General features: G+C 38.2%; 1 long non-coding RNA gene across 1 annotated transcript in view; it reads left to right on the top strand.

The window, feature by feature from the left end:
* Positions 1-26,189, top strand: part of LOC138986324 (uncharacterized) — a 71,902-nt gene that overhangs the window by 31,054 nt on the left and 14,659 nt on the right. Inside the window, exon 3 of the long non-coding RNA XR_011463158.1 lies at positions 1,013-1,095. This is a non-coding gene — a long non-coding RNA (uncharacterized lncRNA). The remainder of the gene's footprint in view (positions 1-1,012; positions 1,096-26,189) is intronic.

Raw genomic sequence — 26,189 nt, 5'->3', positions numbered from 1 at the left:
AATTTTGAGTATTACTTTACTAGCATGTGAGATGAGTGCAATTGTGGGGTAGTTTGAGCATTCTGTGGGATTGCCTTTCTTTGGGATTGGAATGAAAACTGACCTTTTCCAGTCCTGTGGCCACTGTTGAGTTTTCCAAATTTCCTGGCATATTGAGGACAGCACTTTCACAGTATTATCTTTTAGGATTTGAAATAGCTCAACTGGAATTCCATCACCTCTACTAGCTTTGTTCATTGTGATGCTTCCTAAGGCCCACTTGACTTCACATTCCAGGATGTCTGGCTCTAGGTGAGTGTTCACGCCATCGTGATTATTTGGGTCGTGAAGATCTTTTTTGTACAGTTCTTCTGTGTATTCTTGCCACCTCCTCTCAATATCTTCTGCTTCTGTTAGGTCCATAACATTTCTGCCCTTTATTGAGCCCATCTTTGCATGAAATGTTCCCTTGGTATCTCTAATTTTCTGGAAGAGATCTCTACTCTTTCCCATTCTATTGTTTTCCTCTATTTCTTTGCATTGATCACTGAGGAAGGCTTTCTTATCATTTGTGAATGTAACCAAAGGATATCATAAACTTCCAAGGATTTTGTTACCTCCTTGGCAGCATCTTTCTCTTTTCTGAAGTTTTTAGCACAGTATTTTGAATGTGCATTAGAGCCGTCTTTTTAAAAAGATATTTTGACTGTACCATGTGGCATGTGGGATCTTAGTTCCCTGACCAGGGATTGAACTCACACCTCCCTGCAGTGGGGGCGTGGAGTCTTAACCATTGGACCACCAGGGAAGTCCTAGAAGCCCTCTTATCTAAAATGATTCTACCTACTTAGTTAATTGAAGAAGTCAGATGAAAAAGAATATTAAGTAAACATGATATATACTTAAGCATACTTTTTTCTCAAAACATATGAATGTTCAGTTATTCACTTATGTTTTCATCTAGGACCTCTCAAGTTGTTTGAGGATGAACTCATTGACTAGTGTTCCATAAACTGTTTTTTTTTTTTTTCAGAAACTCCACCTATAAGTATCAGCTCTGATTTTCAAGGCAATTTCCTTGAAGTAGAGATACATTCTAAAGATACTTGCAAAGTAGTAAGTAATAGTTCTCTCCTTACTTTTCGAATTAAAAAAACATATAATCATATAATATTTAATAACTTAACCAATAAATATACAGTTCAGTGTTATTAAACACCCTCATAATGTTGTGTAGCCATCACTATCTATCTTCATAACTTGCAAAATGAAACTCTATACCCATTAAACAGTAACGCCCTATGCCACGCTTCCCCTCAGCTCTGGCAACTACCATTCTACTTTCTATCTCCATAATTTTGATTACTGTAAGTATCTCTTATAAATGGAATTATACAGTACATATTTGCCTTTTTGCGAGTTATTTGTTTCACCTAGCATAATATCTTCAAATTTCATCTCAGTTGTAGCATGTCAGAATTTCCTTCCTTTTAAAGGCTGAATAATATTTCACTGTATGTGTATTCCACATTTGCTTATGCATTCAATCTGTTGATGGACACAAGTAGCCTCCACATTTTAGCTGTTGTGAATAATACTGTTAAGAACATGGTGTACACATACCTCTTTGAGACTACTTTTAGTTCTTTTGGGTATGTATATACAGAAGTGAAATTGCTGGATCATACGGTAATTCTAATATTAAAGATTTTTTTTGAGCCGTGCTGTTTTCCACAATGACTACTGTTTTACATTCACATCAGGAGTATGTTGTTCATTTGCTTAGTTGTGTCCAACTCTTTGCGACCCCATGGACTGCAGCACACCAGGCTTCCCTGTTCTTCACAATCTCCTGGAGTTTGCTCAAACTCATGTCTATTGAGTAGGTTATGACATCCAACCATCTTATCCTCTGTCAGCCTCTTCTCCTCATGTCCTCAATCTTTCCCAGCATCAGGGTCTTTTCCAATGAGTCCACTCTTTGCATCACGTGGCCAAAGTATTAGAGCTTCATCTTCACCATCAATCCTTCATATGAATATTAAGGGTTGATTTCTTTTAGGATTGACTGGTTTGATCTTCTGGCTGTCCAAGGGACTTTTGAGAGTCTTCTCCAGCACCACAGTTTGGAAATATCAATTTTTCAGTGGTTAGCCTTCTTTTTAGTCCAGCTCTTGCATCCATACATGACTACTAGAAAGACCATAGCTTTGACTATGAAACCTTTGTTGGCAAAGTCATGTCTCTGCTTCTTAATATGCTGTCTAGGTCTATGATTACACAATGTCTAGTTAGAACTGAACATGTCTAGGTTTGTCATTAGATAATGTCTAGTTAGAACCATGTCTAGTTAGAACCATACATGGAACAATGGACTGGTTCAAAATTGGGAAAGGAATACATCAAAGGTGACTGTTGTCACCCTGCATCTTTAACTTATATGCAGAGTACATCATGTAAAATGCTGGGCTAGATGACTCAGAAGTTGGAACCAAGATTGTTGGGAGAAATATCATTAACCTCAGATATGCAGATGATACCACCCTTATGGCAGAAAGTGAAGAGGAACTAAAGAGCCTCTTGATGAGGGTGAAAGAGTTCAGAGAAAAAGCTGCTTTAAAGTTTAACATTCAAAAAATGAAGATCATGGCATCCAGTCCCATCATTTCATGGCAAATAGATGGGGAAACAATGCAAACAGTGACAGACTTTATTTTCTTGGGTTCCAAAATCACTGCAAATGGTGACTGCAGCCATGAAATTAAAAAATGTTTGCTCCTTGGAGGAAAAGCTATGACAAATGTAGTTGTTGTTTTTCATTTGCTCAGTCCTGTCCAACTCTTTTCAACACCATAGACTGCAGCACACCAGTCCTATCTGTCCCTCACCATCTCCCTAAGTTTCCCCAAGTTCATGTCCATTGCATTGATGATGCCATCCAACTGTCTCATCCTCTGACTCCCTCTTCTTCTGCCCTCAATCTTCCCCAGCAACAGGGGCTTTTCGAATGAGTCAGCTGTTCATATCAGATGACGAAAATACTGGAGTTTCAGCTTCAGCATCAGTCCTTCCAAGGAGTATTCAGGGTTGATTTCCCTTATGATTGATTGGTTTGATCACCTTGTTGTCCAAGGGCCTCTCAGGAGTCTTCACCAGCACCACAGTTTGAAGCCATCAATTCTTCCATGCTCTGCATTTTTAAGGTCTAGCTCTCACAACCATGTGTCACCACTGGGAAGACCATAGCCTTGACTGTATGGATCTTTATTGGCAGAGTAATGTCTCTGCTTTTCAACACACTGTCTAGGTTTGTTATCACTTTCTTGCCAAGAATCAGACATTTTCTGATTTGATGGCTGCAGTCACCATCCACAGTGATTGCCCAAGAAGAGGAAATCTGTCCCTACTTCCACCTTTCCCCAACTCTTTGCCATGAAGTAATGGGGCCAGATGCCATGATATTAGTTTTTTAATGTTTAGTTTTAAGCTGGCTCTTTCACAAATCCAGACAGTGTATTAAAAAGCAGAGATGTTACTTTGCTGACAAAGGTCCATATAGTCAATGTTATGTTTTTTCCAGTAGTCATGTACAGATGTGAGAGTTGGACCATAAAGAAGGCTGAGCACTGAAGAATTCATGCTTTTGAACTGTGGCATTGGATAAGACTCTTGAGAGCCCCTTGGACTGAAAGGAGATCAAACCAGTCAATCCTAAAAGAAATCAACTCTGAATATTCAGGGACTGATGGAGGGACTGATGCTGAAACTGAAACTCCAATACTTTGACCACCTGATGTGAAGAGTCACCTTATTAGAAAAGACCCTGATGATGAGAAAGACTGAAGTCAGGAGAAGGAGATGACAGAGGACGAGATGGTTGGATGGCATCACTGACTCAATGGACATGAGAGATGGGAGATGGTGAAGGACAGGGAAGCCTGGTGTGTTGCATGGGGTCGCAAAGAGTCAGACGGGGCTGAGTGAATGAACAACAACTATGTTTGTCATAGCTTTTCTTCCAAGCAGTAAGCATCTTTTAATTTCATGGCTGCAGTCACCATCTGCAGTATTGGGAAGCCCAAGAAAATAAAGTCTGTCACTGTTTCCATTTTTCCCCATTTATTTGCCATGAAGTGATGGGGCCAGATGCCATGTTCTTTGTTCTTTGAATGTTGAATTCTAAGCCAGCTTTTTCACTCTTCTCTCTCACCATCATCAAGAGGCTCTTTAGTTCCTGTTCGCTTTCTGTCGTAAGAGTGGTGTCATCTACATATCTGAGCTTGTTGATATTTCTCCCAGCAATCTTGATTACAGTTTGTGAGTCATCCAGCGCAGCATTTCACATGATGTACTCTGCAAATAAGTTAAAGAAGCAGGGTGATAACATTTAGCCTTGACATACTCTTTTCCCAATTTTGAACCAGGCCATTGTTCCATGTCTTGTTCTAACTGGTTACTTCTTGACCTCCATACAGGTTTCTCAGGAGGCAGGTAAAGTGGTTTGTTAATTCTCATCTCTTTAAGAATTCTCAGTAGTTTGTTGTGATCCTCACAGTCAGAGGCTTTAGCATAGTCAATGAAGGAGAAGTGGATGTTTTTCTGGAATTCCTTTGCTTTTTCTATGATCCAATGGATGTTGGCAATTTGATCTCTGGTTCCTCTGCCTTTTCAAAACCAGATTGTACAACTGGGATTTCTTGGTTCATGTACTAGCTTGAAGCCTAGCGTGAAGGATTTTGAGCATAACCTTGCTAGCATGTGAAATGTGAAATGTGCACAACTGTATGGTAGATTGAGCATTTTTTGGAATTTCCCTTCCTTCGGATTAGAGTCAAAATTGACCTTTTCCAGTCCTGTAGCCACTGCTGAATTTTCCAAATTTGCTGGCATATTAATTGCAGCACTTCAACAGCATCATCTTTTAGGATTTGAAATAGTTCAGCTGGAAATCTGTCACTTCCACTACCTTTGTTCATGGTAATACTTTCTAAGGCCCCCTTGACTTCACACTCCAGGATTTCTGGCTCTCAGTGACTGACTACACTATCATAGTTATCCGGGTCATTAAGACTTTTTTTGTATAGTTCTTCTGTGTATTCTTGCCACCTCTTCTTAATATTTTCTGCTTCTGTTAGGTCCATACCGTTTCTGTCCTTTATTGTGCCTATCTTTGCCTGAAATGTTCCCTTTGTATCTCTCATTTTCTTGAAGTGATCTCTAGTGTTTCCCATTCTATTGTTTTCCTCTATTTCTTTGCATCGTTCACTTAGAAAGGCTTTCTTATCTCTCCTTGGTATTCTTTGGACCTCTGCATTCAGTTAGGTATATCTTTCCCTTTCTCCTTTGCCTTTTGCTTCTCTTCTTAGCTATTTGTAGTCTAAGACCTCTTCACACAACCATTGCCTTGTTGCATTTCTTTTTCTTGGGAATGGTTTTGGTCACTGTTCTTCAGGCACTCTAACAGATCTAATCCCTTGAATCTATTTGTGACTTCCACTGTATAGTAATAAGAGTGTTTATTTAGGTCACACCTGAATGGCCTAGTGGTTTTTCCAGTTTATTCAGTTGATACCTGAATTTTGCAGTAAGGTGCTCATGATCTGAGCCACAGTCAGCTCCCGGTCTTGTTTTTGCTGACTCTATAGAGCTCCTCCATCGTGGGCTGCAACGCAGGGTTCTAGTTTCTCTATATCCTCTCCAATACTTGTTATTTCTGTTTTTTGTTTGTTTGTTTGTTTGTTTTTTGATAGTCATTCTAATGGGTGTGAGGTAATAAATATCTCATTGTAGTTTTGATTTTCATTTCCCTAATGATTAATGATGTGCTTATTGGTCATTTGTATATCTTCTTTGGAGAAATGTACATTCAAGGCCTTTGTTTATTTCTTAATTGAAATGTTTTCTGTTGTTGCTTTTAGGAGCTCTTTATATATTCTGGATATTAATTCATTATCAGATATATGATTTGCAAATATTTTCTCCCATTCTGTGGGTTGCCTTTTTATTCTGTTGATATTGTCCTTTGAAACACAAATTTTTAAAAATTTCATGATATCCAGTTTGTCTATTTTTTCTTTTGTTGCTTGTGCAAGAAATTATTGCTAAATCCAGTGTGGTGCCCTATATTTTTATCTAAGGGCTTTATAATTGTAATTCCTACATTTTGGTTTTTGATTCATTTTCCGTTAATTTTTGTATATGGTGTTAGATAAGGGTCCAACTTTATCCCTTTGCCCATGGATACCTAGTTTTCACAGTATAATTTGTTGCAAATACTGTCCTTTCACTTCTGAATGGTTTTGGCACTCTTGTCAAAAAATCATTTGACTATACATGTGATAGATTATTTTGGGGTTCTCTGTTCTGTTTCATTGGTTTGTATGTCTGCATGTATGTCAGAATGATACTTTTTAGATTACTATAGTTTTGTAGTAGGTTTTGAAATCAGCAAGTGTGAGCCCTTCAACTTTGTTCCTCTTTTTCATGATTATTTTGGCTATTTTGAGTCCCTTGAGATTCCATATGAATTTTAAGATGGGTTTTATTATTTCTGCAACAAATGTTATTGGGATTTTGATAGAGATTGCATTGACTCTGTAGATCACTTTGGTAGTATTGTCATGCTAACAGTATTAATCTTCCTACCCATGAACATGGGTGTTTCCATTTATTTATGTTTTCTTTTTATTTCTTACATCAATTTTTCTTAATTTTTATAGTGTTTCACATCAAATTTGACAGCAATTTGTGATTCCCTTTTAACTAGTCTTTCTAAATGTTTTAATACAATTTTTCATAGAAGCAAATACTCTTTCTTGCATATACTTTATTTGTATAACATTTTATTAAACTTATAATCAAAAAAACAAGTATGATTGGCAGAAACAGGTTTTGTAAATAAACTTGACTATTGTTAAGCCTAGAGCACTATGGGTGGGAGCAGAAGCACATGGAAAAGCTAGGGATTAGCCTACCAAAAGCAATAACTCAGTCAATCTCAGACATCAGTCAGTATGTTTTACAGAGGGTATGAAGAAGTTTTGTTAATCTGTTGAGTTGGCTAAATGGAGAGATTGTTTACAAAATATATACTACAGAAGGTTCTAGTAAATATTTGTTGAGTTTAAGTGAATTTAACTGAGTCTTTATGAAGATTTGCCACCCTCCATTTTTATTGCTATTTTATCCATTGTGTCTGTGAAAGGGGAAACGCAGATAGGATGACCAGTTTTATTATTAAAATTAAAATTTCAACCCTTGCCCCTTTTGGTACTCTTTATTCTTCCTCTGTACTTACTTTTTTCTCCAACGTACTTACCACCATCTGATATATTAAATACACTATTTAGTTGTTTATTGTCTTTCATTATACAGTAGGTTCAGAGGTCAATAAGTGAAGGAATTTGGGGCTCCTTTATTCACTGATGTATTCCTGAAGCCTAGGAGCATTGACTGGTATATAGTACGTGCTCAATAAATATGTATTGAATGAACAAATGCAAGTTAGAATGGTATAATAGAGTGTCAAAACTGCAAGGAGACTTTGGGATAATCTAGTTCAATCCTTTTATTTTATATAGCTGTAGCATAGCGTAGAAATTTAGTATGGGGCACATAGATAGATCTTGGATCAAATCTGTCACTTGCTATGATTTGTGGCAAATTATTTGACGTTTTTGTGCCTCAGTTTCCTCGTATTTAAAACTGAGTCAATAACAGTCACCTAACAGACTGGTTCCAAATAGGAAAAGGAGTTCGTCAAGGCTGTATATTGTCACCCTGTTTATTTAACTTATATGCAGAGTACATCATGAGAAACGCTGGACTGGAAGAAACACAAGCTGGAATCAAGATTGCCAGGAGAAATATCAATAACCTCAGATATGTAGATGACACCACCCTTATGGCAGAAAGTGAAGAGGAACTCAAAAGCCTCTTGATGAAAGTGAAAGTGGAGAGTGAAGAAGTTGGCTTAAGGCTCAACATTCAGAAAATGAAGATCATGGCATCCGGTCCCACCACTTCATGGGAAACAGATGGGGAAACAGTGGAAACAGTGTCAGACTTTATTTTTGGGGGCTCCAAAATCACTACAGATGGTGACTGCAGCCATGAAATTGAAAGACACTTACTCCTTGGAAGGAAAGTTATGACTAACCTAGATAGCATATTCAAAAGCAGAGACATTACTTTGCCAACAAAGGTTCATCTAGTCAAGGCTATGGTTTTTCCTGTGGTCATGTATGGATGTGAGAATTGGACTGTGAAGAAGGCTGAGTGCCAAAGAATTGATGCTTTTGAGCTGTGGTGTTGGAGAAGACTCTTGAGAGTCCCTTGGACTGCAAGGAGATCCAGCCAGTCCATTCTGAAGGAGATCAGCCCTGGGATTTCTTTGGAAGGAATGATGCTAAAGCTGAAACTCCAGTACTTTGGCCACCTCATTCGAAGAGTTGACTCATTGGAAAAGACTGTGATGCTGGGAGGGATTGGGGGCAGGAGGAGAAGGGGACGACAGAGGATGAGATGGCTGGATGGCATCACTGACTCGATGGACGTGAGTCTGGGTGAACTCCGGGAGTTGGTGATGGACAGGGAGGCCTGGAGTGCTGCGATTCATGGGGTAGCAAAGAGTCGGACACGACTGAGTGACTGATCTGATCTGAATATAGAGTGAATTGTGAGGATTCAATAACATTATACATGTGAAACATTTAGTATAGTGTGTAAGAAATGATAGTTTTGCATCAGTCAAATTTTAGAAATAGAGATCACTTCAAGGATTGACAATAAAAGGAAATTAATGTGCAGAATTGGTAATAAAGTGGATGGAGCAGCTGAGAAGCCAAACAGGGGATGCTAAATTAATCCATAGATTAACAACTGAAACCTGGGGCTTGGAGGAACAGTGGGAAAAGATGGTGTTAACAGAACCCAGAGGCTTGGTCATCTGAGGTAAGCTTGAAACTTAATGAGCCTGTCAGGAGCTGAATCTATAGGGAAGATTCAGCTGCTATAGGAGATGCCACCGTAGGTAGGGAGGGAGGGAGAGAAACCCTGGTTTCTCCTTGCCTAGTGTGTAACAGTGTCCCTCCAATATTTACCATTGGCTAAACCTAGCCGGAAACCAGATCACTTGGGAACCTGGGAAAAGCAGCCTACTGAGGTTGCTCCTGGCCCTTTGATTCAGAGCAGAAACTGGGAAGAATGAGGAATGGCATGCTGCTTAATCAACAAGAAATATTATTGCTATTATTGCCTTCACTAACACAAGGCAGAGCTAACCAGCTAAAGGCAGTTTGTTACATAAGGGAAAATGTGCTAAATGATGAATCAGAGCCAAATTTTGTCATGTTCAACACCATTTACATTAGTCATGATGTTACCAACTCACAAAAGATTGGCTGGATATTTGAACTCTGAGGTTCAACATGTTATGTTTCTGAGTTGGGCTACTAGGCGTTAGCTAAGGACATAAGCTTTTCCCTACCCCTAAACTTAGGCCATTTCCCGATTTCACAACTGAATGTTATTTACAGTTCCATAAGGTGCAGCCAAAATTAATGTAAACTGAAATATTTAATTTTTTGATGCTCAGTTTAAATAGCCAAATTATGGACTAAATTTAAATTGAAAAACTCAGCATGAATCAGATGGCTTATGTCTCTGTGTGATGGCTTTTATATTAAATGGTTTACATAAATGCTGTTGTTCATCTTGGAAACAGGTTGTCATGCATATTAATGAGACCCAGGTGTTAACTTCATGCTGTTTTCTTTCCAAAGAAGAAAATCTTTACATTAAGTTAAAGTGTTTTTACAAGTATTTGTTGTAATAATTATAAGACAACATTTTGCACCTTGCAGTGTTTACCAGGTTTATTTTCTAATTCCAACTCATTTCTTAATTCCTCTCCTTTCCTATTGCACTTTTGCTTTTTGTATGCTGAGAGTTTATGGCCATATATGACAGTAGCAAGAGGGACAAACCTTTCTCCAACAACTCTTCAAATGGCAAGACTTCATATTCATCTGTGTTCTACCCAAGGTCATTTTATGTGCACACCTTGTGATTTCCTCCTTCTCTAATAGGAAGAGAGATTGGCCAATTGATTACAAGTTAAAGACCCCATATCTTTTATAATTTTCTAATATTTCCTTAGGGTACTTTTTTTTAACTTCATGGATCATTTCCATAACTTTTCTGTATCTCTCCAGTTTTCCTTTCAGTGCAGAAACTCGGGCTGGTTGGGCTTCTCTAAGAGGAACTGACTGATGTTACACACAGCTGGACAATAACTTTGTGGATCTTGCTTATCTTAGAGAAAATTCTCAGAGTAGCAATACTCCACCTAACTTTCTGAGATTGATGTTGTGGGATTGTGTCCAAAGGGACCACCCCCTGAATGAGTGGTAGGTACACACTCCTTTTGATTTTACAAACAGGTTTGGAGCACCTACTGTATGCTGAGCATGGTGTTATGTTCTTGGAACACAATGATGTGTAAGACATCATCCTAAGTCTTGGAGAATTTGTAGTCTTACAGCAGAGACTTGTACTTAAAGTTTTAAAAAGTGTGGTGGTACAGTTTTTGAGATATACCCTGGGTAATTCTGAATCGCAGTAGAGGCACCCAAACCAGCCTTGGGGTAGAGATCCTCAAAGATATGATACCTAGAGTTAAGTCTGGGATGAAGGATAGGAGTTATTTGAGTGAGGAGGTAAGCTAAGGGCATTCCTGGAAGAGAGAACGTATGTGAGCTCAGGCAGGGAGGTGTGAATAAACATGTCCTAATCAGGATTTCAGGGTTACTATGGATTTTGAGTGAGGTGAGATGTGATGGGAGATAAAGTTTGAGGAAGACTTGGGGCCAGGTTATGGAATGCCTACTTCCCTACTGCTGTGTGGAGTGCAGTCTTTCACCTTGAATTTGTACTTGGGGTGAAGATGAGGTAGGATGGAGTGATGAGGGATAGAAGCCTTTATAAAAGAGTAATTTATTTTCTTTGAGGTTTGGAAGGATGAGATGGGCTGAACAACACTTTATCTTGAAATGGCTCTTTTTTTCTTTATATTTTCCAAAGCTAACATGTACATCCTGAGGCTTCTGTTTGTATGGGCATGTGAAGTATTTTTTTTTTATTATGAAAATTAAAAAAAGCAAGAGTCAAAATCCAGAGAGCTCAATTTTAAAGTAACTTTTATTATGTGTTTTTCTCTGATTCAAAGTAACACATGTTCACTTTTAAAATGTAGTTTAAACAGAAAAACGCAAAGAGCATTTAAATTACCAAGAATCCTGATATTCAGAAAATGTATTATTAATATTTGAAGCCTTTTCTCTAAATCTTTTCAACACACACACATATACACTCACACTCACACATATGTATGCATTTTACAAAGTTGGGATCATATTCAATACATTGTTTTGTAAGCTGCTTTTTTTTTTTTTTTTTTTACTTTACCTTCTATGGTGAACATTTTCCAGGTTATAAACTATTCTTCTACAAACAATTTTAATAGCCATATAAGTATTTCATTCAACTTATATACACAATGCTATTTACTCTCCTCTATTATTAGACATTCATTTTTCACTATTATACTATTTCACTATTATATTATAATACTCATGCTTCTACATAAATATTTATGTACTTATTATTTTCTGTTGGATGAATTCTTAGAGGTGGTTGTGCTATAAAAAAGGGACTGCATATTTTTAAAAACTTTAATGGACCTTGCTAAATTATTCTGTAGAAGTGTTACTCCATTTTTATTTCCACTTCTTATAATTGTTTATAAAATGCTGCTGTTTCTCCATATTTCTGCAAATTTTACAGGGAAAAGTGGTTTCTGATTTTCTCTAATTTATTTGATCACTAGTGAACTTTACCATCTTTTCACATGCCTATAAGTCATACATATCTTTTTAATGAATTTCCTATGTGTGTTCTTTCTGAATTTTTTATTGCTGTTCTGTTCCTTATTATCAGTTTTTAAAAGTGTTTATATACTAACAATATATTTCCATTTACCTGTCTCTTACATTACATTTTCCCTAGTTATTTTCCTCTTTTTTTTCATGGAATACACACACACACACACACACACACACATATAATATAGTCAAATCTGTAACATTTCATTATGGTTTCTTTTGACTTTTATTCTTAGAATAAAAATATTTCCCCACTCTTTGTTCAAATATTCATCCATAATGCTTTTCTTTTTTTGAAAAATATTTAACTATCTACTCCCTTGGAATTTAGTTGATATACATTTTGAGAAAGGGGTCTGATTGTTTTTTCTAAACAGTAAGCCAATTAGTCCATCATTATTTATTGAATAATTGATATGTTCATCCCCCATACTGACATAGCATCTTTATTATATATTGAAAATTCATTTAAATCCATCTCTCTCTTTTTTTATTTTGGCTGTGTAGGTCTTTTTTTATGGTATGTGGGCTTTCTCTAGTTGTGGACTTCTCTTGTAGTATGAGGGCTTCTCTCATTGTGGAACATAGGCTCTAGAATGAGCCAGCTCCTTGGGCTGAGTTGCCCTGCGGCATGTGGGATCTTAGTTCCCTATCCAGGGGTCAAACCCGCATCCCCTGCATTGGAAGTTAGATTCTTAACCACTGGACCACCAGGGAAGTCCCTCATATCTCTTTCTGGACTTGTTATACTCTTGCTCTGAACTCTCTATTCTGGCACCAGTGCCCTTTATAATTATTTTAGTTTTTTATATGTTTAATAAGGACTGTACAAAAATCTTATTTAAAAAATTTTTAATAATAAAAAAAATATTATCTTTACCAAAGAAAAATCCGATTGTGATTTTAATTGGAATTGTTACATTTTATAGATCATAGAGCAGAGAAGGCAATGGCACCCCACTCCAGCACTTTTGCCTGGAAAATCCCATGGATGGAGGAGCCTGGTGGGCCGCAGTCCATGGGGTCGCTAAGAGTCGGACAAGACTCAGCGACTTCACTTTCACTTTTCACTTTCCTGCATTGGAGAAGGCAATGGCAACCCACTCCAGTGTTCTTGCCTGGAGAATCCCAGGGACGAGGGATCCTCGTGGGCTGCCGTCTATGGGGTCTCACAGAGTCAGACACGACTGAAGCGACTTAGCAGCAGCATAGATCATAGAGAGAGGAATTGATATCTTTATAATATTTGGACTTACCACCCAGTTATGTTATATGGTTCTCCATGTATTTGAATTTTTAAACAATGTATGTCTTTAGAATTCAATTTTGAAAATGCCTTGTAGACAAAAGTAGGCAGCTTGCATGTAAAACTTGCATCTTCATGTTGAATATTAGTTGGTTCATGATCTGACCTGATGGGGCAATTTGACAACTACAAGCACAAATTAAGAAAAGGGCATGAAAATTTGATAAAGCCCTTTCAACATTTAGCCCCCAGTGTTCTTCAGCTGTTCAGTTGCACATATTCTCCTAGGTCACTCTGGACATTTATCCTGACAAAGGCACCCTGCTTGAGTTTTATCACTGCTGCAGGAGAACCTGGAGTTTCCCTTGTGAATAGCAGTATGTCAGCACTTCACTGATTAGAAGAGACCTTACAACTAAAAAGAGCCAGGGAAGGGCTTAGCATTCAAGCAGAGACCTAATTTTAAAGCACAAAATGTACCCAGGAAACTCTTGGATGGTAAGATTCTCTAACTTGGTGGTTAGCATTCCTAGACACTCCCACTCAGTATTAGACACACACACACACACACACACACACACACACACACACACACACAATTTGCTTTCTGAGTTGTTGAAGTAGGAATATTTTTCAGTAGAAAAATGTAACTTGCATTATTATATCACTTCATCTTTTTTGAAGATTAGAGACCTTAAATAGTTTCCATATTCAGTTAGGAAAATATGAAGATTATTGAGCTTATAGCCTTTGGAGATAAGTTGAAAGTGAGAAAACCCATATTCTGAAGTAAACAGCAGTAGTGAGGGAAATATTAATGGTTACTTCAAAGAATAGAGCAGATGGATTTGGATATATTTGGAGGGACATAATTAAGCTCATGTCAGATTCTGTGTAGAAATAGCCTGATGAGACAGGGTTAATCTCTAAGGTAGGTTTTATAATAGATTTCATCCTATGCAAATTACGTATCAATATTCTTGTTTGATCTCCATAATGCCATTGTATAGGTGTCCATAAGGAGTAGAAAATGGCAACCCACTCCAGTATTCTTGCCTGGAAAATTCCATAGACAGAGGAGCCTGGCAGGCTACAGTCCATGGGGTTGCAAAAAATTGGATAAGATTGATAATACTGACTATGAAGGACAGGGACAGAGCGATAAAACTTCTGCAGTGGTGATGTAAGGACCTCCACAAATTTGGATGAACCTTGAAAACACTCTGTTGAGTCATAGACCATATGCTGTATTTCATTTCTATGAAATACCCAGGATACGAAAATCTACAGGGACAAAGAGTAGACTATTACTTACTTTGTGCATGCTTAGTAGCTCAGTTGTGCCCTACTCTTTGTGACCGCACAGACTGTAGCCCACCAGGCTCCTCTGTCTATGGGGATTCTCTAGGCAAGGATACTGGAATGGTTGCCATTTCCTCATCCAGGGGATCTTCCCAACCCAAGGATCAAATCTATGTCTCTTGAATTTATAGGCAGATTCTTCACTACTGAGCCACCAGAGAAGCCCTTAATTACCTCAGATTTGCTCTAATAATTAAATAGTTGCCTATGTTTAGGGCAGGAATGGGGGCAAGTGAGGAGTGATTCCCTATGTGTAGGATTTCCTTTTTGGGGTGATGAAAATTTTCTAAACTGACTGTGGTGATAGTTTCACAGCTTGTACAATTCAGTTGTTTTTACTGTATGTGCATGTTGGGTGAATGGCATGTGAATTAAATAGCAATAAAGCATTTTTTCCCCCCAAAAGAAAATACAGAATAAGAGTTTAGCAGAGCAAGGGTGAATGAGCTGATACCATAGGTCTTGAGCAAGTATCTAACTACTGTGGACCTTAATTTCTTCATCTATAAAAAATGAGAGTTCAGTGCAGTTCAGTCGCTCAGTCATGTCCGAGTCTTTGCGACCCCATGAATTGCAGCACGCCAGGCCTCCCTGTCCATCAACAACTCCCGGAGTTCACTCAGACTCACATCCATCGAGTCAGTGATGCCATCCAGCCGTCTCATCTTCTTTCGTTCCCTTCTCCTCCTGCCCCCAATCCCTCCCAGCATCACAGTCTTTTCCAATGAGTCAACTCTTCGCATGAGGTGGCCAAAGTACTGGAGTTTCAGCTTTAGCATCATTCCTTCCAAAGAAATCCCAGGGCTGATCTCCTTCAGAATGGACTGGTTGGATCTCCTTGCAGTCCAAGGAACTCTCAAGAGTCTTCTCCAACACCATAGTTCAAAAGCATCAATTCTTCAGCACACAGCTTTCTTCACAGTCCAACTCTCACATCCATACGTGACCACTGGAAAAACCATAGCCTTGACTAGATGAACCTTTGTTGGCAAAGTAATGTCTCTGCTTTTGAATATGAGTAGTAACATCAAAATCAGAGTTCTGATAATTACGTGAGGTATCTTTAAAACACTTAATTCAGTAATTGACACATAGTAACTTTACAGGCCATCAAGGAAGAGGCCAGATTCCAAGTGACCAGTTACTGAAGAGAAATGAAAAGTTATTACAGTGTATTTAAGTAGGCAATTGGGATCAGAGACCCAGGAAGTGAAAGTCAGCAGAAACAACACACATGTAGAGCTGGTACCCAATACTCCCTGGAATAAGTGTCTTTTATTTCATCTTGTTTTCATTCTGCTTTCTGGATTGGATAACCTGAAGGGGGGACCATCAGGCGGTGATTTCAACTAGATGGAGACAAGGATCTATAGGTGAGTTTGCCTTTATATGACATGTGGGGCAAAGATACCTATGGTTATCTTACACAAAGTTCTGGTCTTTCTAGCTAATTTTCTCATCAGATGGAAAAATGTAGTATGTGTCATGTGTCTTCCTTTCCCCTTACCACTGAAATAAGGTCAGAATTTTTATAAAATGGAGTGAAAAAGTTGTGATTACTGAGCTGAGAGTTGACTTAGAACCATATTTTCACACGTGCACCAGTGGAGAAATCAGTCCTCTTCTTTTGGTCATCCCTTTGCCTCTCCTAGGGATGAAAAGTATTTAGCCATCTTATCCATTCTTGAAGTCATCTGATCTACCCACATGGCTTTCTAGCTATAACTGCTTACTTGGTCAGATTCTGATAGGTGGTCTGGGGGAATTGGATCACTGCTGAATGCTTGTCCTTGAGCACTTCTCTGAAGCCAATGTAATGCTTTCTTTTTTGCCAATTAACTTAATGAGGTTCTTTAGGATGGCTCCACTGAGGTTTAGTAAAAAGCGAGAAGGAATATTGAAGCCAATTAAACTTTAGTCTTGGAAGAAGAAGCATAACTGGTGGATTGATTGAGTGTTACCAGAGACAGTGGTAGCTTGGAACCTTGGCCATGAAGGATCATAATTCAGCTGATCGGGAAACAGGAGGCAGGTGGAGTCTTGGAGCTTTGCAACTGGAGGCAAGAAGCCTGTTGGTCACACATATTTTATAAATCACTTTCACCTCACTCATGGTGCTTATGGGACGGTTGACCTCTAGGCTATAAAAGTTATGCAGTGTACAATCTATGCTGCCCTTTTTCATCTTTGTTGGGATAAAATTAGTAAGGAATTTTGGAATTTTTGAGAAGTTATAGACATGTTAATCATTTTCACTAGATTGTAGAAACCTGTTAGTCTTCTTGACTGATTAAGAAGTACTGTTCCTGAGATGTGGTATGACAGTTTTGCAATATTATATGGCCGTTTTGATGATGAGATCTTGGCTGCTTAGAATGTCTTGAAGGCATTCCTCCAGTGAACTGCATCAAAGCAGAAAGTTCTTCAGAGTTGTTTGAAGGGAAATCAATCCTTGGGAAGATCGAAGAGGTGCTCTGCATGACAGTAAAGCAGATTTGGTAAGACATGGCAGTAGGGAAAAGAGAAAGAGATTCTAGAAGTTGATGTCAAATTTAAGCCCAGGGATTGAATTTGCTCTCAGTGGAAGGAGATGAGTATGACATTTGTAAATGCTGCTGGGAATATTTCAGTTGAGGTGACACACTCTGGTAATAGATTCCTTTAAGCAGTTGAATGCCTTGGAGGAATTGAATAGTCATTCTCCTTCTCTCACTTCAGGGAGACCAGGTGGCTAAATGGAAGAAGAAACGGTGCAAGTGTCCCTCAGTCCCTTACCTAGCTTGTCTGGTGACTTCCTATTGCCACTGGGTCTTTAACTACCCAGCGATTTGTTCATAACGCTTGTGTGTTGAGTGGGGCACTAGTCTCCTTTATTAAAGCTGTTTAGAGAAATGTGAAATTTGAGCCAAAAGAGTTACAGCTGAATTCCTTGCTTATAGTAAATGCTGCTTGTGGTGTCTCAGAGGGAGAAAGCTAAATAATGACAAAACTCATTTAGCTCTCAAACAACCCAGGACATATCATTATTATGTCCATTAGACAGATGAGGAAACCATGGCTTAGGGAAATTTGATAACTTGTCCCAATTCACACACTGTATAAGTGATGAGTCAAGGTAGGAGGCCAGGTCAGTCAGATTCTGGAGCCTGCATCTTTAATCACAAAGCCATGCTGCTTGTTTCCATGGGGAGGTGACTTTTCCTGAAACAAGCAGGGCTTACCAGTTTACTTACATGAAATACAGCTTGCTTATATAAAGAACCCATTTTCAATTACCTATAATCATAACAAAATGGGTTTTCTGAGTTGCATTTTCTGGTTAACTTAGAATATTCATGGATATCTGTTCCACTCCTTGTTCACATGGTGGTAGTTACAGGATCACTAACAGCAAAAAAAGGGCAGCCTCAATACACCAGCACTTTTCAAGTCTCACAACTGATATTGTCACATTGCCTAAAAGAAGTTATGTGGCTGAGCCCAGAATCAAAGGCAGGGAGAAATTGTCTACCTTTTGATGATAGGAGTGGGAAAATTACAGAGGAGTGTGCATCTCAGATCTGTGGACAAATTCAGAGCCAGTACTAAGACAGTCTACCATGCTTCCTAATAACATTTCATGCTTCATTTGTTAAAGCTTCTTCCTTAGCCATATAGACTTGATTCTTCTCCCTTGGATGTGTCAGGCTGTTTCATGTTTCTGTGCCCTTGCTTGTGTTGTTCTCTCTACTTGAAATATACCCTACTACTCATGTCTCCTCACTGTACCTCTGGTTGGTTAATACCTATTTATTCCTTAAAGGTCACCTCCTGCTTCCTCAGTCCCCACTGTACCCTGTGCATACAGCCATCATTGCACTCTATTGTATTCATCTGTTTACATATTTATCTCCTTTTGCCAGGCTTTAATCTCCTTGAGGGCAAGGACTGCATTTGATTTTGTGTATTCTGCACTTGGCAGTGTACTTGCTAGACAGCAAGAGCCTAATATATGTATTCTTCAGTCAGTTCAGTCACTCAGTCGTGTCTGACTCTTTGTGACCCTATGGACTGCAGCACACCAGGCTTCCCTGTCCATCACCAACTCCCAGACCTTACTCAAACTCATGTCCATCAAGTCAGTGATGCCATCCAACCATCTCATCCTCTGTCGTCCCCTTCTCTTCCTGGCTTCAATCTTTCCCAGCATCAGGGTCTTTTCCAATGAGTCTGTTCTTCGCATCAAGTGGCCAAAGTATTAGAGCTTCTGCTTCAGCATGAATCCTTCCAATGAACATTCAGGACTGATTTCCTTTAGGATTGACTGGTTTCATCTCCCTGCAGTCCAAGGGACTCTCAAGAGTCTTCTCCAACACCACTGTTCAAAACTATCAATTCTTTGACGCTTGAGTTTCTTTACAGTCCAGCTCTCACATCCATACATGACTACTGGAAAAACCATAGCTTTGATTAGATGGACTTTGTTGGCAAAGTCCTAATGAAATAATATTTGGGCTTCTCTTATGACTCAATTGTAAAGATCCACCTGCCAATGCAGGAGATGGAGTTTGATCCATGGGTCGGGAAGATACCCTGGAGGAGGAAATGGCAACCCACTCCAGTATTCTTGGTTGGAAAATTCCTTGGACAGATGAGCCTGGCAGGGTCACAAAGAGTTGGACATGACTGAGCAACTGAGCACACACAATGAAAGAATAAGCAATGTGCTTCCCAATATTTTGGTAGCTGTGGTGCTTTTTTTTTGAGCCTGCAAACTGATATTTTAGTTGAAGTTTTTACCACGTGTCCAGTTGCCCCAAGGATGCTATAATTCTCCAAAAATTTAGGGTAGATTTTCTCTTGAGACTTGTAAGATCATCTTGAGATATGGGAGATACTGTGAGATGTTATCAAGTTCAGGATTGGGAAGCACATTCCTAGATGGGCACTAGCCAAACTATTGTGATGCTTTGCTAAGAACAGTGGTTCACATATCACATTTGATGTGAAAATACAAAGTCTTAAAGGTAGAAATGGCTAAGCCAGGTCGCAGAGGGGGAGGTAAAAGTTTTGGTTGCCTAGCAATTTAATATGTGTACCATATATGAGATTTGTGTTTCTGGATGACAGAGGTTGGAGAGGTAGCTAACTTGCAGAGGAAATATGGTGACAGCCGTTTGTCCCCAGAGATTTAAAAAAAAAAAGAAAAAGAAACGTGGCTCATGATGGATGTATAGGAGGTGCTGAGAATGATTGAAAGTCTGTGAACTTGTATGTTTTCATGTTTGTTAGCAGATATTTTTCTCCTTCAGAGCTCCAGTTTTTTTTAATAAATAATCTTTATTCTTCACCCCCTTTCAAAACAAACAAACAAACAAACAATCACTGCAGCATTTGATAGCCTTTGCTGAGAAAGAAGTAAACATATTCCAATGTGTTAGATTCCCACTTTGCCTAGGCTGGCAGACTCAAAATGGGACTCAAAATATACATTGAGCAAAAATTAAATCTTTCCCAAAGAAAGGCAGTGCCAAAGAATGCTCAAACTACCGCACAATTGCACTCATCTCACACGCTACTAAAGTCATGCTCAAAATTCTCCAAGCCAGGCTTCAGCAATATGTGAACCGTGAACTTCCTGATGTTCAAGCTGGTTTTAGAAAAGACAGCGGAACCAGGGATCAAATTGCCAACATCCGCTGGATCATGGAAAAAGCAAGAGAGTTCCAGAAAAACATCTATTTCTGCTTTATTGACTATGCCAAAGCCTTTGACTGTGTGGATCACAATAAACTATGGAAAATTCTGAAAGAAATGGGAATACCAGACCACCTGATCTGCCTCTTGAGAAATTTGTATGCAGGTCAGGAAGCAACAATTAGAACTGGCCATGGAACAACAGACTGGTTCCAAATAGGAAAAGGAGTACGTCAAGGCTGTATATTGTCACCCTGTTTATTTAACTTCTATGCAGAGTACATCATGGGAAATGCTGGACTGGAAGAAACACAAGCTGGAATCAAGATTTCCAGGAGAAATATCAATAACCTCAGATATGCAGATGACACCACCCTTATGGCAGAAAGTAAAGAGGAACTCAAAAGCCTCTTGATGAAAGTGAAAGTGGAGAGTGAAAAAGTTGGCTTAAGGCCCAACATTCAGAAAACGAAGATCACGGCATCCGGTCACATCATTTCATGGGAAATAGATGGGGAAACAGTGTAAACAGTGTCAGACTTTATTTTTCTGGGCTCCAAAATCACTGCAGATGGTGATTGCAGCCATGAAATTAAAAGACACTTACTCCTTGGAAGGAAAGTTATGACCAACCTAGATAGCATATTCAAAAGCAGAGACATTACTTTGTCAACAAAGGTTCCTCTAGTCAAGGCTATGGTTTTTCCTGTGGTTATGTATGGATGTGAGAGTTGGACTGTGAAGAAGGCTGAGTGCTGAAGAATTGATGCCTTTTTTTTTTCTATTTTATTTTATTTTTTTCTATTTTATTTTATTTTTAAACTTTACATAATTGTATTAGTTTTGCCAAATATCAAAATTAATCCACCACAGAATTGATGCTTTTGAACTGTGGTGTTGGAGAAGACTCTTGAGAGTCCCTTGGACTGCAAGGAGATCCAACCAGTCCATTCTGAAGGAGATCAGCTCTGGGATTTCTTTGGAAGGAATGATGCTAAAGCTGAAACTCCAGTACTTTGGCCACCTCATTCGAAGAGTTGACTCATTGGAAAAGACTGTGATGCTGGGAGGGATTGGGGGCAGGAGGAGAAGGGGACGACAGAGGATGAGATGGCTGGATGGCATCACTGACTCGATGGACGTGAGTCTGAGTGAACTCCGGGAGTTGGTGATGGACAGGGAGGCCTGGCATGCTGCGATTCATGGGGTCGCAAAGTGTTGGATACGACTGAGCGACTGATCCGATCTGAAAAAATAAATATATTTTTGTAAACTCAAAATAGTTTATTAACACAAGCTTGGGAGATGAATAGGATGCTGAAGGGGAAGGCAGGTGGTTAGAGGGGTCGTAGAGTGATGGAGTAACTGACTTTCTCTGAAAGGTAGGTGGATGAAGATAATTAGGAAGAGACTGGATTTAATAGGAAAGCATGAGTTCCTGAGTGGAAGGGAAAGAATTTTTATAAGGATATTACAATATACTGTTATTAGTTTCTTAAGTATCATTCTATACTTTTTTTTTGCATATACAAAATATAAATTATATAAAACAAATATAAATATATGATTATCTATACCTTTTTTACACAGATAGTAGTATAGTATACACATTATTCTGCACTTAATTTTTTCACTTAACAGGATATCTTGGAAATATTTCCATGTAAATATAGAGAGGACTTCACCATTTTTTTTAACAGCTGTATAATATTCTATTAGTATGTCCTACTTCTTTTCCTGACTAAATCCCTACTGGTGGAATTGCATTTTTCTAATCCTTTGCCATCTTGTGTTTGTAAATATCTGTAGGATAAATTACTTAAAATGGAATAGCTGATCAAAGGGTAAATGCATTTGTAATAAATTTGTTATATATGTTGTCAAATTGCCCTCCACAGAAGTGTAGCAATTATACTCATACCTTTCCCTATAGCAAGTTATCAGATATTTTATTTTTGCCAATCTGATAGATTAAAAAGTATATTTGAGTTGTTTTGTTTTGCAATCATTTTATTACTCATGTGGTTGCACATATTTTCATGTTTAAGAGTCATATAATGTATTTTTTTGTGAACTGTTTCATTCTTTGACCATTTTTTTGTGTGTTGGGTTGTTGGCCTTTTAGCCTGGTGTACTCATCTTCAGAATTTGAATCTACTAAGAAGTCTTCCTCTGATGATGTACAAAATGAGGTCAGATCCCCATTCCATTCACTGTAAGCCACTGGACTCCATACTGTCAGAAGTAGAGCTGGGTTGAGGTGAGAAGAGCATGGGGAAAGCTTGCTCCCCATGAACACAGTACCCAAAAGTTGGGCCTTTTCAATATATATTGTAAAGGTTTTTGTTCATGTATGAAAATACATCAGAGGAAGCAATATGAAAATGAGACATAGAGAATGTAGCCAAGGATAGCATGTGCCCAGGACAGCATAGCTGTGCTCTGGCTCAATCCCAACCCCTAATTGGAAACTTGCTACTGACTGATGATGACTAGTTATGTGTGGATGGGTTTCTATGAGTAGTGGCAGCTTCAGGTCAGCACTGGCAGAGCTCATTATGTGAACACTTAGTTTTTTCTTTTTTTAATTTGGTTGTACCATGTGGGACCTTAGTTCTCTAACCAGGGATGGAACCTGTTCCCCCTGCAGTGGAAGCACAGAATCCCAACCACTGGACTGCCAAGGGAGTCCATTTTTTTCAATTTTAATAATATATTATATTTAACTCAATATCTCTAAAATATTACCATTGTAACATGAAGTTAATATAAAAGTGATATATTTTATATTCTTGTTTCTCTTATTATGTGTTGAAAAATCCATTGTGTATTTTACACTTGCAGCATATTTTGCTTTAGACTAGTCACATTTGAATGGCTAAATAGCCACATGACCTAGTGGCTACCGTATTGGACAACACAGTTATAGATGATGGAGAGCTTTTGAGGCATTTAAGAAAAATAACTAGTTTTAAGACATTTTACTTTGAAATAACTTCAGTTTTTCATAGAGTTCTCATATGCCTTTTATTCACTTTTTCTTATTGTCAGTCTTGTTATGCTTCATATTTTATAGCTCCATCATTTTTTTATACTTTTTGAGAGATTTCCTCCATTTTACCTTTAAAATCCTCTCTTGTATATTTTATTTCATATTTTTAATTTAATTTCTAAGAGCTCTTCTTATTCTCTGGTTATTTCTTTTTGTAGCATACTGTTCTTGTTTCATGGATGTAATATCTTTTATCTCTCTGGGGATATTAATCATAGTCCTTGTGTTCTACTCCCAGTATTGTGTCTGTTGCCTTTTTTTAAAACTCTTTTCTGTTAGTGGTTTTCTTACAATGTTTGGTGATTCCTGGCTGTCCTTTTATGTTTAAGCATGAAACATTATTAAATATGAAAGGACATGAATGTAAATGTATCTATGGGCAGGACTTAGCAACTAGTAAAAATCCCAATGGATAATTATGTGAGGACACAACTTTTTAATTGGGGATCCCCTATTAATATATGTAGACCTTTTCTCATGGGCTGTTCAGTACCGCTTTTGAGGTACTCTTCAACTTCCTGCCTGAGCAATACGATCATGTCCATTGTGGGAGATGCATGAAGGAAAAGAGCTGAGGGTTTTACTATTTAGCATATGGACATTCATTGAATGCCTTTCACTTCAATAAGATCCTTCATTTGTGTCTTTGGCTGTTCCTGGTGTCCCTACATTCAGATCCTGTCTGGTTTAATCTTACTAGATATTGATCTGGGTGGAGTAGAGATTGATCTGGGTGTTATCAGTCCCATTCTATACCCCTTGTTTCAATAGTGTCTTATATCTCTAATTCTTGAGGCTTTCCAGAATTTTAAGGCCTAGATACACTTGCTTCTTGATGACTACTCTTACTGCAGGTTTATATTCCAACTTTACCTGACCTGCTAAGTCAGCTACTACTTAGCCATTGGCTTTCCATTTTTCTAAGGTAGTTACTTCTCTTGTTTGCTGTTTTTTCCCCTCCCATTCTATTTGCACTTATGGGTTTATATCTTTTCATTTATTGTCATTTTAGTGGGGATTCAGGAGAAAATGGAGATAAATATGTTTTGTTAACCATGTTTAGTCAGAAGTTTGAACATTTGATTTTAAGAATTACCTCTGTATAAAAATGGTTGCTTCCATTTGCCTGGTGTGTTTTCTGTCAGAGGCTTAAGAATGTCTCTTGTAGGAGTTTTGGCCCCCCTGGGTGCTTAAAACTTCAGAACTGTCTTGAATAACATTAACTCAACTACCTCAAAGTGAATAACTGAATAAATTTACTCTCATGTAAGCCTGTGATTTTTCTCAAAGGGTACAAAAGAACAGAAATATAGCATGATAGAGGTGGAAGAGGACTTACGTATCATTGATCACAGGGTTTCCTAAGTTGTGATCTATGGGGCATTTATTCCTCAAGGTTCTCTGAGAGAAAAGGTTTCTGTGGTCAAATAAATTTAGGAAACTCTATAATAAAGCCCTACTTTGAGATTTCACAGAATGTATGTTTCTAGTCTTTGAGAAATCTGCAGAAACCTCCACTTCCAGCATAAGGCAGACTTTGTTGAATTGGCATAAAAAGAGGGATTCTACAGAGGCCAAAAAGTAGTTGAAAACAGGAGGAACCCCAAGAGGTAAAGTAGTCTGTAAACTAGTTTTTCCCCTCAGGGCTTCTCTTGATGTCTAGAGACCCTGGGGGACCCCCTTAAAAGTTGCATTAGAAGTGGGGAGTGGGAGATGAAACTCTGAGACCAAACAGATGGTTGTTACAGGAAATCCCTGCATAAAGCAAGGAATCTAAAGAACACACCCTCAATGTGATGGTGAATGCTAACTAACTAATCCTATGACTATTAAAGAAATAATATCAGTACCTTAAAATTGCCCCATAATGAAAACATCAGGCTTAGATTATCTAGTGTGTAGCCAAACACTTAATGAAGAGGTAAATTAAATTTTATACAAATTATTCTAGAGAAAGTAAAACAAGGACAACACCTCATTTCTCTTCCCTATGGAGCCAGTACAAACCTCAATAACAAAATTTGATAAGGATGATTAAAGAAAGTACAATTACAGGACAAATTGACTCATGAACACAGATGTAAACTTTTTAAAATATCACAAACTTATATCCAACAAAGTAGAAGAAAAATAATACTTCAGAGCTAAGCAAGAGTTATCCTAGAAATACGAGGTCAATTTAACATTAGAAAATCAATTAATATAATTTACTGCATTAACAGAAAATAATATATGATGATCTCAATAAATGTGAAAAAGCATCAGGCAAAATCCAAAAATCCATTGATTTTAAAAAAAAACAAAAGCTTTGCAAGCTAGAAACAAAAAGAAACTTCTGTAACCTGATACAGGGAATCTGTACAAATCCTATGAAAAGTGAAAGTGTTAATTGCTCAGTTGTGTCCTACTCTTTGTCTCAGTCGTGTCTGACTTTTTGTGACCCCTTGGACCATAGCCCACCAGGCTCCTCTGTCCATGGAATTCTCCAGGCAAGAAAACTGGGGTGGGTAGACATTCCCTTCTCCAGGGGATCTTCCTGATTCAGGGATCAAACCTGCATTTTGTATGTTGGCAGGCAGATTCTTTACCATTGAGCCACCAGCGAAGCCCTAATGGAACACTACTCATCCATTAAAAAGAATTAAATCTTGCCTTTTGCAATAGCATGGATGGACCATGAGGGTATTATTTTAAGTGAAATAAGTCAGATGGAGAAAGACATGATTTCACTTATATGTAGAATCTAAGAAACAAAACAACTGAACAAATAAAATCCAGACTCACTTGATAGAGAGAAGAGATTGTTCATTGCCAGAGGGAAGGGAGATTGGTGGGGCAAAATGGATGAAGTAAATCAAGAGGTATAAACTTCTAGTTATAAAGTAGATAAACCATAGGGATGTAATGTACAACATGGGGATTACAGTCAATA

The sequence above is a fragment of the Bos mutus genome, chromosome X, assembly GCF_027580195.1.
Source record: "Bos mutus isolate GX-2022 chromosome X, NWIPB_WYAK_1.1, whole genome shotgun sequence".
Taxonomy (NCBI): domain Eukaryota; kingdom Metazoa; phylum Chordata; class Mammalia; order Artiodactyla; family Bovidae; genus Bos; species Bos mutus.
The sequence above is the reverse complement of the archived record's forward strand: the minus strand, read 5'-3'. Positions and strand labels throughout refer to the sequence as shown.